Consider the following 13,222-nt stretch of genomic DNA (forward strand, 5'->3'; position numbering starts at 1 on the left):
TCAAGGACCTAACTGAGGTTTGCCAGAGAGACCAAGCATTGCTGGTGCAGACAATGCCAACTAATCGGGAACTACTGTTTAGAAGCGATGCTTTTTTAGGCCCAATGGGTCACAGGTGAAGGGTATTAAAGAAGCTTGCATCAGTGTTCAGATGAGCTTGCTGCAGCATTTTTCACCTGCAATCAGAGTCTGTCATTGACTCAGCCCCACCTCTCCTCCAGTCCCCCAAATCAGGTAGGTAGACAGCAAGTAGTCCACGGCAGAGGCAGCAGATCCCTACTTATTCCATAGAATTTGAGACCAACAATTTTTTTTTTTTTTTTTTTGCAAAAAGAGGTAGGGAGAAATACAAACAGAAAGAACCATAATTGTTAATTTGGAATAAAGAGACATGAAATAAAACAGATTTCAAACAATAAAATATAAAAACATTTTCTTAGAAGATACTATGTCTTATTTTAAATCTCACAGTAATGTGTAGACATGTTATAGAAAAGGTGGAATCTTGGATCACTAAAAATAATTATTATAAAAACAGGTTATAAATAGATATTCAACATTTTTCCTTAAGGGTGTCAGAAAACAATTTCCCTTATATTATTGTTAGCTCATTTTATATGATAAGTCATGGTCCCATAGTAAATCTAGACATTACTGGAAATGTTCTAAACTGCCCAGCAGTCACTAAAGGCAATTAAACTGTGATTTATTACTAAACCACAGAAAAAATGGTACCATTCCCAACCACTTTCCTTCTGGAAGTTAGGCACAAGAAAAGTACAGTGTACTTTTGTGGTTAATGGTAAGTATAAATTAAGTAAGTTTAGAAGACATTTTTTATTTCCCAGTGGTGGTCACAGCTGCCCCTCTGAAGTTCCTGGTAGCAGTATCAGCAAGAGTGATTGCTCTTAGTACTGAGAGGAGCCACTATGAAAAGCATCTGTGGTCACAGAATTCCCCCTTTAAAGTGATTAAATGATGAGCAGCCACAAAGAATGCAAAGCAAAACAAAACAAAAGAAAACCAAGCAAATCAAAACCCTCAGGGACCTGTCAGAGCAACCTTACTTTCCCAAAATAACAAAATAAGGGTATAATATTAGCACCTTAACTTTTTTTTTCCAGACAAGGTTTCTCTGTGTAGCTTTCTTAGCAATCTTTCCTAAAACAAATTTTAGTTATTTTTTTAATTTCACTTAATTAACTTATGTTTATTATTATGCATTTACTATCTGTTCTATATGTTCTGTGTGTGCATATGGGAACTTCTTTTTTAAAAATTCAGATTGTGGAAAATATTTTGATCTATTAATCTTTGATCTCTTTTTTTCTTATTACAACCACTCAAATGTTAATCCTATCCCAGGACATAATGTTTGTTATATAGTTATCATTTCAATCTTCTTTATAATTTTAATTTTTAATTTTTCTCTTCATTTGTTATAAAAAACAATTTATGACTAAATAGAGTGAATGATGATCACACTGGAATTCTTTTCACATAATTCTAATTTATGATTTTTTACAGCTTTGGTATCCACTTTATGTTCTTATTCAATTGTGGCCATCCTGATATTTGCTGTGATGAGTAATTTTCTCAGTTCCTCAAGACTCAATTTCAGGAGACTGGGTTTAACTTGAATTGTTGAGTTTTTCATTCTTCTGAGGCTTAGCATGCAGAGTATGGCCTTTTCCTAGTGCGGTGTGGTTATATCAACAGTCTAATTACCATTGACATGGTGGCACAATTATAATCAGCTTACTCTATCCTTTCCTCTCATGAGATGCTGACTCTCCCAGGGGCTTTTCTGATGTATGAGGAGCTAGCAGAAGCTTCCTCCAGCCAGCCTGCTTGTTTATTGTTCAAGTTTATGAATAGCTTGGTGCTAAAATATGAGTGTCCCTCTCTGAAGGTGCTTTCTGGACCCAGATCTTTCAAGTAGATGAATTATTGTTTCCTGGAGGGGAGTTATAAATAAGGACTTGACTTCTTGTTTGGACAGAGCTGTTCCCCGAGTTTCTGGTTGTTTCTAGTGTTATAGGCCTTCTTAGAATTATCACACACTTCCCACGTGATCTACAAGAACAATTATCCTACTTATACTACCTCCTAGCCTTTCAGAAGAGGATTTCAGGATATGGCAACTGTTGGTCACCTATCTGTGGACCTGCTCTAAGCTGCTTTGTCTCTGGCAATACTCTTACAGTTCCTAACCAGTGTGCTTCCTCTTTCCATAGGAGGAGCTGGGCTTTGTTTGTCTATTTCAATATTTTCTGGGTTTATTTATTGTACTTATTTAGCAGTAAGTACAAGGGAAATATATCTACCTTTTATTTTTAAACCAAATTAGAAAATCAAGTGTAAATTTCTGAGATTGTGCCATGACGTCAGTTCCTAATGTACACTCATGTATCAATCAGTGTTAAGTACATTTTAAGACAGCTCATTTCATTGAAACACAACACACAAAAATCATTACAATCCTAAAATATTTTCACATACTGGAAACTTTGGAGTATATGTGACACAAATTCTCAGAGCATACGCAAATGCTCATTTTTGCACTTGTGAAAATTATGTTTATTAATAAAGGTTTTTATATAACTGTCCTTTAGATTTTTACCATGTGTGATGATTCATCATTGTGACATATCACAGCACAGCTGGTTTCCAGAAGTGACATTATATAGCAGAAATTTATAGAAAATATCTAAAAGTTAAGCAGCTATAATACTTGTACTCCATGGATAGTAACGTCAATACCCCCATTTAGTATAATAGCTTTGGGGAAAACAAAAGGTCCAACACACAAATGCTGTAGTAATGAAAATACATTTCTCTGACATTTCCACAGAAGAACTATTACTTATAAAATTTGTATCTAAAAATACCCAGTACCCACATAAGAGTTGAAAGGAAATGATCATTTGAAAGTAGTTTTATTTACAGCAGAAAATATGTAAAACTTTTTGTAACTTTGTAAGTAAGCATTTTAGTTTACAATTGTTTAATCTTTATAGACAAAAGGAATGAATATATTGTGAACTCATGACTCAAATTTAAATTTCCTGAGGTTTAGTTTGCATTTATCATGCTAAGTCAAATCAATTGGTTTAGACTATTTTAAATATTTGGTCAATGGATAAAAATTATTAGGTTCATGTCTAAATGATTCTACATTTAATAATTATGCAATGTAGTATATATGGCTCTGCCTTCCATTACCTTCAACTAATATTTTGAATAGATTTTTTATAGAAGACAGTTGTAATATATTTATTAATACCTCTGACAAAGAAGGGATTAGTTTGAGTTTTAAAATTACCTATAACATACCTGTAATATATACTCTATAAAAAGCACAAAGACTAACAAAACAATAATCTTCACATAAAATTTATCTCACAAATGTCAATATTCTACCCTATTAAAATATACAGAACACTATGCCACTGGTTTTGATTAGGATAGTAATTAATATTATCCTCGATTAAATCCTTACATTTAAAAATACTATTGCTTTAGTTTGTTAGAACGTAAATTCTATACCATTATTAATTAATGTTGTCAGATTAATACTGGGTGAACAATATTTTTGCATTTTTCTTCCAAATAAATATTTAATATGAATATAAGCTGGTTTTAGGTAAAATATTTGCAATCCCTAATGAAATATAGGGTTTTCCTGTGGTTGTTCTCTGATAATGAGTAAGATTTCAACACTATGTAAATTATTACAAATACATTTCTCATTGTAAATATTGGAATTCTGTATGAATACTAGAAGTTTAATGACCTATCATCTTAGCTTCTTGCATGGATCTTGTTTGTGGTCTGAAGATTGAGCTTGTGATAAATGATTTGCCACAGTCTTGACATTTGTAAGGTTTCCCTCTGATATGCATGCTAAATTTGGTTTGCAAATATGATCTCTGAGTGTAGGATTTTCCACATTCTTTATACTGGTATTGATTTTGTGCAGTAGAGATTTTGTGGGCACAATGAAGATTTGAGGAAAGGGTAAAGGATTTGCAACATTGAATAGATGTTTTACAGTATCACTTCATGTAGGCTTTCAGCTTTCTTCTTATATACTTAATGTCTACACAATATCTGAAAACTCGCATCTGAGTGCACTTCTGTCTTAGGATTTGTTTCTTATTTCTTCTGTGATAAATTGCATTTAAGATCTTTGTTAGAATGTGTTTAGGCATAGAGACATGATAAGTAATCAAAAGAAGTTGTAGTGGTGGTGGTGGTTGTTTTGGTGGTGGTAATGTGTGTGTGTGTGTGTTGATTGTACTAATATTACGACGATGAACAATTGGAATTGTAAGAATAAGACTCATTAAAAATGAAATAAAAATAAAGTTTCATTTACAACTAATTATAATACCAGGCATGATTTCTATAAATTCTTATGTTAAAATACTGACTCCCAAACAATCCCATCAATATATGGAGGTTAGTCGTTTAATTCTGATAATTCTGTTTTGTTCATGACCTTATGTTAATATTATGGAGTAAATTGTGACTTTTAAAAATAGATTTGTCTCTTTTTAGTTTAGAGACATTTGCTTGTTTTATAACTTAAGTTTCCTTTGTTGCCTGCATTTGTGTAAGTACTGTGGGATTCAGAGCCCTTGTATGTTGTATCTTTTTCATTTGTCCTATATTTGTGTTTTGAATCATATTCTTTCTTTTTTTCAGCTAAATGCATTTTCATATTTGCATTTTTGTCTTCTATTCACTTTTATGTATTTTCTACTTGCTCTTGTATATTATTGCCACTTAGATGTGTTGCCTTTCATTTTCTCTCAGTTCTGTTAATGCATCTTTAGTTTCCACTGTTTTATTAGCATTTGTTCTGAAGCTTTTTCCAGTTTTTCTTCCCAGTAGATGTTACAACTGATGCCCCAGATGATTTGCTCTTGTTATTGTAGGTATTCATTACCTTCAGGATCAACAGTGGTTGTATAAAGAAATGTGTGACTAATATACAGATGTGCTTGCTCTCCTACGCAATTGATACATCTAGATTTTCCTTTGAATGGCCAGTACACTGAGACACAAAAATAAAATTAAATAACGTAAATCACAGTTATGCAATTGACAGCCATACCAAAATACATTGCTGGATTTCTGCTTCAGCCTAAGATCTACAAAGCTGCATGAGAACGTTGTCATTACTTTCACTGTGTGCATTAAATTTTGAGCACAAATAATACAAATAGACTGAATTTAAAATTCAGAGAAGTTTTCTTCTGGGATATGTTTCATGTGTGTCAGACCATGAGAAGTACAGGCAGTTACCATCAACATAAGAGGACAGATCACAGTATTAAATTACTGATAGTCTAGTACTATCTACAAATTACTGTTGTAAAAGATAGGGTGTCAGAGCACTCCAGAGACAGGGTACTTTATAATGAATTTGACAAGTTTTCATGGTCTGTGGTTTATGACGAACTTAAGTTCTGCTTCTTGGTGGTTCACAGGCACCCACCTTCTGACTGAGACTTTCTTGTGCTTCTTATAAACCCTGAGTATGGGCAGTTAGTGACATCACTTTCCATCATTGTTTTCGTGAGGGTCAACTGAAAGGAAGCGACATTTATACCTGAAGTAGGGCCAGGAAACAGAAATGTTATTACTTGTCTTTGATCTAGTAAATTTCAGCTGAAATCTTCTAGGGAATGGTGAGAAATTCTCCCACTTCCATTTCAAGCAACCCTACCTTTTTTCCACTGATGGACAAAAACCACACCTTTAGTGTCTGAAGCTGCTGAAGTGTTCACTCTCACAATCTCATCCTGACCACAAGAAAGGGCCAATACCTATATCCAGTCAAAGGCTGCCATGATCCACATGATCTACCATATAACCCAATTTTTACTGCAGTTCCATTGAGAGAAAGTAATCAAACTGATGTTTTCTTTTGAGAAAATCACAAAGGAGGAAGAGAAACTTCTGTTTTGTAAAAGAAAAATACATATATATTTACCAGAAGCATAGTATAAGTGAATTTATCAATGACATATACTATTGTCATGTAAATCTATAATACAGACTTTGCAGAATAAATTCTGGAGAAATTTCTATTTTTTCAAGTCATAGAAGCACTTAGTCACCAGCAGAAACTAAAAGCATATTTTCCCTGGATCTTTTGCCCTCGTGATTTTCCTTCAGTTTAGTTGTCAGTTTTAAAGGTGTCTAACGGAGAATAGTGAGGGCTAATAATGGATCTCCTTTCTGTCAGACTAGAGTGTGCTTTGCCTGTCTGGAAAAAAAAAAACCAAGGTAACTGCAGAACATGGGTCATCCTGATCCAGCATCTTCAAGTGTCACATTACTGGTAAGGACATGGCAGCTGATTTTGCTTTCTGGTATGAGTAATGAGACCAAATATAATTAAATGAAATTCTGGGACAAAGTCAACTGTAAGACAGCTTTCACACTTATTCTTGGTACAAAAATTCTGTGGACATTGATCTTATCATTCAAGTTGCTAATTGTATATAATTTATTTAGGCAATTCTTGAAGAGATGGAATTTCTATTTTTATTGCAATCATACAGTTAAGAAAATCATTAAATATTATATTATACATTTATAAAGATATTTTTAAATCATAAAATTTTCTGAGATATTATGCAATATCGCTGTATATTCATGATAGCATGTGAGGCTATTATTGTTGACAGTGTGAATGTGATTTTTAGAGATATTAAGTACTTTTGTCAGCTCATGACTTGTACACTCTGTTAACAAGATGAGTGACCACTCAGTTGCATCTTAAACATTTTTCCTAAGAAAATTCAAAATCTCTGAGGTGATACCAAAGTCATCTGGGATTTGAACACACACACAATTGGTTTTGGTAATAAATACCAATTATACAATCATTAATCTCTTTTTTCCTTTTGTACTGATAAATATTAATGCCAAATAGTCACTTACGCTAAGTCTTATGATATATCTTGCTGCCAGTTTTTGAAAACTAAATCATTCCATTTGTACTGATGAAGATGTGCAAGTACAATCCTTACACCATATCTAGTCTCCAAACCTAGATAATTAATCCAGTAGGCTCTGGTATATTTCTCCTATTCTCTTTTATTAGACTTTGATTTTAAATTCATGTTAAGGATTGACTGTGGAATGTTTCCCATAGTACCTGTATGTTAAGATATAGACAACCATGACAGGGTTTGCAAACTAATTGCTTCATGAGCTTGATGGTTTTGGTTTCATCAATTAATTTATTCACGAATAGATTCAGAATCTGTAATAGTATTTTGAGGTGGTGGAATTGTGCAGAGCTGGTTTGAAGAAAACAAGTCACTCTGGGCTTGTGAGTTATTCTGGCTAATCTTGCCCTGATCTTTTCCTGTGACGGCGTTCTTAGTTTTCTGTCTGTGGGCACCTTCTTTATTTGGTAGTACTTCGATGATATCCTGACTCCTGCAGCCAGAATCAGCAGCACCTGTGCGCATACACTGAAACTATGAGTCAAAATAATCCTTTGACTTTAAAACTTTACTTGGGCATTTTATCACAATAATGACAAAATTAGCACAATTCATAGTCAGTTATCAAACATAATTACTTAATATTCAGTAATGCTTTTGTCTGTGTTCTTTATAAAAACATATAAACAAAATAATATTAATAAACAAAGCTAATGAACTGGCTAGGAGTCTTTTGTTTGCAAGAATTTTAAATTTATGTACCATGTGGCAGTATTTACTTAAAAACATTTCTGTGATACTTAAAATTTCCCTCCAAAAGTTTGAAGGACACTAAGACCTTATGTTCTTTTAGACAAAAATGGAAATTATATATTGATGATGTATTTTAGCAACTGTTTCTAGTAAGTTTTTCTATGAAATATAACTCTTCCTTTATAGAAGACACACAAAACCACATAATTTAGATTATCAGGAGAAACAAATTTGTACAATAAATTCATTTCAAATGATGATTTGTTACTTATAATTAATAAGTACTATTAATGTATAAACAATAATATATAATAATGTAATTATAACAATTTATGTAGTAGTATTGTATATATATCATGTACACACTTGTGGACACATGTCCTATATCATGAATGCAAAGATCAAATGTTGTGGTTTTGGGTTTTTACATTTACCGTAATGATAAGGTTTCCAACTTGGTGACAATTAGCCTAATCCTCTGAACTACCTTGGTAGTTCCAGACAAAGGTTTGATTACTATCAGTGTCAATAATTTTTCTGAGATCATGATTAGTTTTAATGACTGAATAGATAAAAATATATTCAGTCACTTATTTTAAAAATAATATATATTTAAATATATTTATCTGTATGCATATGCATAAACACACACACAGACCAGGCAGTAAGTCTGAAGCCCATTGCAACCTACTTCTTTTCAACATCAAAAGTACTGATAAAATGGTAATGTGGTCCATAGACCACCTTATTCACTTGAAGACTTGTAGCAATCACCTGTTACCTTCAGGAGTAAGATAAACAGTTTACACACATAGCTAAAAATAAAATATTAGAACTAAATAAAACATCTACACAGCAGTGATTATTGAATTTGGCAGTGTAGATGTGCTATGCTTGATGCCAACTGCATGCCATATAGAGGAACATTCTGCCAAAGAGAGCCACAAGGCACAGGGACTGCACTGATAATATAAACATTAGCATTGATTGTTCAAGGGCACTGGGGAATTGTCAAGCAGTACTGTTAATTTCAGTACAATCTTAAAATTAAACCAATGGGACAGGATTTGGAAGTAGAATTTAAGATATAATTATTTTAATGAGTAGTTCACAATCACTATCTGCATTCTGTCACAATGAAATGAATCAGCATTTGTTTGTTTAATTCAGCAGATAAGTTTATATGGATGCTCATGAAAATATTTATTCTGGTAAACCTTAAACTCAAATCTTACAAGTGCAAACCGTGCTTCAGTTTGGTTCATCGGCTATGTGAAATGGTGTTCGACTTAGAGATTTACAGCTTAGACAAGGACAAGAAAAACACTGACCTCTATGTATATTTATATCACCCTCTCTGCATTACATGGTTTTTTTCCCCTAAAACTTTCTATTTATCCAAATATATAACCATCTTTCCACTTGTTTGTTTTTTTTTCTTTTACTCCACTAGTGCTAAAGACTTTAATCATACATAGAAGAAATGGCTTAATGTACACAATTATTGTTCTGGCTGGGCTTAGATAATTTCTATATTCACAGGTGGAGAAAGATGATTCAGGACACATTCTACAATACAAATATTGAAACATAAGCTAGTTAAGAATTAACATGTCAGGAGTTGAACAAATTTTGCCATTGGCTTTCAAAGAATGGATAGTCTGTCCCAGGAAAGCAAGTTTCTAATGAAATTAAAGATTTCCTTATAGGAGCTCACAGAAACTGAAGCAATAGTCACAGAGTCCCCACAGGTTTGAGATAGGTCTTCTGCATATATGTTGTGGTAATTAGCTTGGTTGGTATTCCTGTGGGGCTGGGAGTAATGTTTTGACATTTTTGTCTACTCTTGGGAGGTTGCCTTGTCTTGCATATAAGGGTTTGTACCTAGTCTTGGTGTAACCTGTTATACCATCTTCAGTTTATATTCCTGAGAGGCCCGTGCATTTCTTAGTGGAAATGGAGGACGAATGGCTTGAGGAGGAGAGGGGAGGTATAAGGTTGGGAGGATTGGGAGGAACAGAGGAAGGAAAAACTGTGTTACAGATATACTGAATGAGAGACAGAATAAATTGAGAAAAATGAAAAAAGAAACCTTGAACTCCAAACTGAGAAATCTAAACAACAAAAAACAGATTAAATAAAAGTATAATGAAGCTTTAATAGCACTTTATAAGAAGAAAAAATACGGTTTCTTTGCTTATTATAGAATTTGTTCAAATTGTAATGAATTCTTATCTTTGCTTTCAAATGACCATCAATCTTGTTATATTTTTCTTAATTTGGGATAATTCTTTCTGGGTATTTTAGTGCAATTTGGCACTACATATAAAGTATAACTTGCTTAGGAAAATCTATGAAATATATTTTAGCTTCCTTAATTCAGGAAGCCACCAAATTATTTTACATTTTTTTCTTTTTTTTCAACTAATGATGTGTTGATTGCTTTGAGTGTTGTTGTATTTCATGAACACCAGGTAACTGCAGTGATTTTCATACTTGAGTACTTCAAGTAGCTTTATTCTCTGTTTACCAAGTCCTTCTTAAAATCTCTCTCTTATTCAGCAGGATAGTAAAATAATGTTTTATTTTGCAGAATTTTCTCAAAATTGATATTTGCTATTCTATACAATAAGTCTTGGCTTCAAGGAAGTGTATTGCCACTAAATGTTGTAAATTTCACTTTTATTTCCTTAGATGGAGGGATGTGTTGAATGCCATACACGAGCTGTCTGAAGACATGGCTTGGGCTGAGAGCAAGTGTTTCCTCCTCTATTCTATCATGTGGCCCAGGCCTGGAAATTTCTAGCCTCCATAAAATGTAATCTTCCATGATGACTGCTTTAATCTGACTTCTCTCAGCTTCTCAATGAATGAAATCCTTTGCCTGGCCTCATATTAATTTTGGCAATATGATCTAATCTTCTGGCTCCTTCTCATTCTCTGCCTTGTTCTATCTTCACCCATGTCTAGCTTTTTCTCTCTGCTACCTGTCGTTGTAAAATAGTCTCACTAAAACTTCCACATACTTCTCTCCCCATGCCACTCTAAAGTAGCTTCTCCTTCCTGTACTGATCTCAAGGGACATATCCTATCACTGACTTATTCTGACAAATCTTTCTCTGATTCATCATTTTGTCTGCCTCTCAATTAGGTGTCACTTTCAAACATGGCTGCTTCCTCCTACAAACTAACCTTACCTTCATTGTTAGGGACTCAAAGTGTGTATTAATGGTATAGATCATACTGTGGTCCAAGTTGTGTCTACATTCCAGCCAGATCACATACATCTAGAAAGACTATGTATGTTATTCCTTGCCAGAGCAGCCTTGTTACTGCATTAGAATTCCTCTACTTAGAATATATCAAATTTATTTAGAACTAGAGCTTTCCAAAAAATTAAACTGGGAGTCATCTGCTCTCCTTGCTCTGTGCTATATATAAACTGCTTTCTTTGCACACATCAGTATGAACATTAATGAACCACCAACCTGAGAATCTTAACAATGAGAAAAGTATCAGCCAGATTATACTCTACCTAGTTCCACTTTTTAAGATCAAATTCAGTCAAGTATGTGGAGCCTTAAACTCTGCCAGCTTAATCAAATTATATTTATTTTCTTCCATGTGTCCTCCCTGTATTCTTTGAAGTTAAGGAACAGAATTTAAAAGTACTTTGATGTTTGGAGGAAGTCTGACCTGTTGGTTCACTGATTTGCAATGGAAGAAATGGGAGATCTGTTTGACTCTTGACTCTCTTTGTAGCCTCTTTGATTTTGTCATCTCCTGAAGGGGGTGACATGCACTTCTATCATTGAACACATCATTTTTTTTTTTGTACAGTCCCTTGCAACATTGGTGAACTTTAATTATTTCTTCTAATGTGCCATTTTAAAAAACTGGGTGTTGAGAAGGTTAATGTGAACACTTATGACTGACTTTTCTTTGTTATTTTAAAATTAGAGTTCATAAATAGTTTATTTTCTGAGATCATATCAGCTTCTTTGTTTTACTTGGTACTTGCCTTCTCTTTCCTTCCTTCCTGCTGCTTCCTGAAAGTTAATTTCATGTCCAAAGATTATTATAAGAGACTTATTCTGAAAGAATCTTTAGTTGGCCACATTCTCTGGAGCCACGAATCCCTTCATGTATAATTTTTGGTTGATGGCTTAGTCTCTGGGAGGTTTGGATCATCTGGGGAGTTGATAGTGTCCTTCCTATGGGGTTGCAATTCCCTTCAGCTCCTTCCGCCCTTCCCCTAGCTCTTCCACTGGGATCCCCAGGGTCATTCTGATGGATGGCAGTGAGTATCTACATCTATATTGGTCAGGTATTAGTAGAACCTGGCAGAAAAGAGCCATACTAGGCTCCTGTCAGCAAACTCTTCTTGGAATCTATGAGGCTTTGTGATTTTCTTGCTCTATGTCAAAACTACAGACTCAATGCAACCTCACAGTCTATTGTAGTCTCTCTTTTGAATGTTGGACAATTTGACAATTAGTCTCATATAAAGACAGAAAATATTTTAATTTTTTTAATTTCACATTGGTATTTGTATATGGTAATTAAAAACAATTAAGTCTATGCTGTTACTCTGAACCTTTTATAATCCTTTCTGGTTTCCTGACATCAACTCTCTTTCTCAAGTTTAATATTTATAAATATTCATTGCTCAGTACTTTCACTGTTAGTGAAACACATGCAGAATGAATAGCAAAATACCTGAATTTACTTAATTACACCATTGTTCAATTCACATATATTTGCTTATCTCAGAGGTTATTGTATGAAGCAGTGCTTAATAATTTATGAATTCAGTTCAAATGTATTCTATGTCTCTTTCCCCAAATGCAGCATCAATCCTGATTCAGCCTTATTGCTCACTGCAAAATGTGCAAGAAGTGTTAGATTTGAAGTAATTTTGGTAATTGTTGAGTCAGATGCTCCATTGCTTTCTTTTGTTGAATGGTGTCGTTACACTCTAAACTTGACATATGTCCTTGTGATGCATCTGGAAATATTTATTTCCTAAAAATTCTACAAAAGAGTTTAGAATTAAACACAAATTTAACATCTGAGTTACTTTGACAAGTATAGATTAGTAATCTGCAATTTTCTTAAAGTTTTGGTGTTAGCTAGTCCTAGATACTTCTAGACCAATAAGGCAAGAAACAGCAGTTATGAGACAGGTTCCCATTTAAGACTCCTCCTAAAGACATATGTCAACTTGGAGATCATTTTGTGTATTTGCAGTCATAGGGATCCTACTTTTTAAAAATATTGTATTATATCCCAAACTAGATGCTACTTACTTTTCTTTTTAATAAATGAAATTACACCAAATGGTTAAAAGTCCAAAAATAAAGAAAATTTAAGTAAAAACCAAACTGAAACAACACAAAATGTTATGAACTGGTGAGGTGGCTATGTAAGCAGTGCACCTGCCACTAACGCTGATGATCTGAGTTTTATTTCTGGCACCAACATGGTGGGTGACAGCC

Source organism: Grammomys surdaster, unplaced genomic scaffold (assembly GCF_004785775.1).
Source record: "Grammomys surdaster isolate TR1022 unplaced genomic scaffold, NIH_TR_1.0 189, whole genome shotgun sequence".
Classification (NCBI taxonomy): domain Eukaryota; kingdom Metazoa; phylum Chordata; class Mammalia; order Rodentia; family Muridae; genus Grammomys; species Grammomys surdaster.